Source organism: Orycteropus afer, unplaced genomic scaffold, assembly GCF_000298275.1.
Source record: "Orycteropus afer afer isolate SDZICR_OR568_19922 unplaced genomic scaffold, OryAfe1.0 scaffold00047, whole genome shotgun sequence".
In the NCBI taxonomy this organism is placed as follows: domain Eukaryota; kingdom Metazoa; phylum Chordata; class Mammalia; order Tubulidentata; family Orycteropodidae; genus Orycteropus; species Orycteropus afer.
In genome coordinates this window covers 833,812-834,656 of record NW_006921634.1, presented here as the reverse complement: position 1 = coordinate 834,656, position 845 = coordinate 833,812, and the positions used below count along the sequence as shown (strand labels likewise).

Sequence of the window (845 nt, the reverse complement as noted above, 5' to 3'; positions counted from 1 at the left end):
GGAAACGACTCGACGACACTTAACAACCACAACAATTTTGTTGGAAACATCCAAAGTGTCATAGTCAGGAGCCAGTCGAACATATGTCTTCTTCTCTCCATCAAGCCTGATCAAGGTGTTGACCTTGGCCACATTAATGTCATAGAGGTCCTTCATAGCCTGTTTGATCTGGTGTTTGTTGGTTTTGACACCCACAATGAACACAAGTGTGTGGTTATCGTCTATCTTTTTCATGGCAGACTCAGTAGGCAGAGGGAGCTTGATACCATAATGGTCAAGCTTATTTCTCCTGGGGGCACTCTTCTGAGGATATTTGGACTCCCTTCAAAGCCTAAGTGTCTTAGGCCGCAGGAAGGTGGATGACATGCGGATCTTCCTTTTTTTTTTTTTTTTTGTGGCCGTGGATGCCTTTCAGCACTGTCTTCTTGGCCTACAACATCTTTGCTTGGGCTTCAGTTTTGGGAAGGGAAGAGGCTTCCTTCGTAGCTTTCGGTTCCATCTTCATAAGAAGGCTTGATTGTGATGATGGTTTAATAGGTATACCCAAAAAACCACTGCCATCAAGTCCATTCTGATTCATAGTGACCCTTACTGGGTTTTCAAGGTGGTAAATCTTTATGGAAATAGATTACCCCACACCTCTTCCATGGAGCAGCTGGTGGTTTTGAACCACCCCACCTTCTGGTTAGCAGTCAAATGCCTCAGGCACTGTGCCACCAGAGTTCCTTAACAGGTATATTGTTGTTTTTGTTGTTGTTATGTGCCGTCGAGTTAGCAACTCATAGCAACCCCCCCTTGGGTTTCCAAGGCAGTATCACTACGGAAGTAGATTGCCCAACCTTCCT

At 45.1% G+C, this 845-nt stretch overlaps 1 pseudogene; it reads right to left on the bottom strand.

The window, feature by feature from the left end:
- LOC103194673 overlaps positions 1-505 on the bottom strand; it is a 17,001-nt pseudogene extending 16,496 nt beyond the window's left edge.
- Between the last annotated feature and the right edge of the window lie 340 nt (positions 506-845).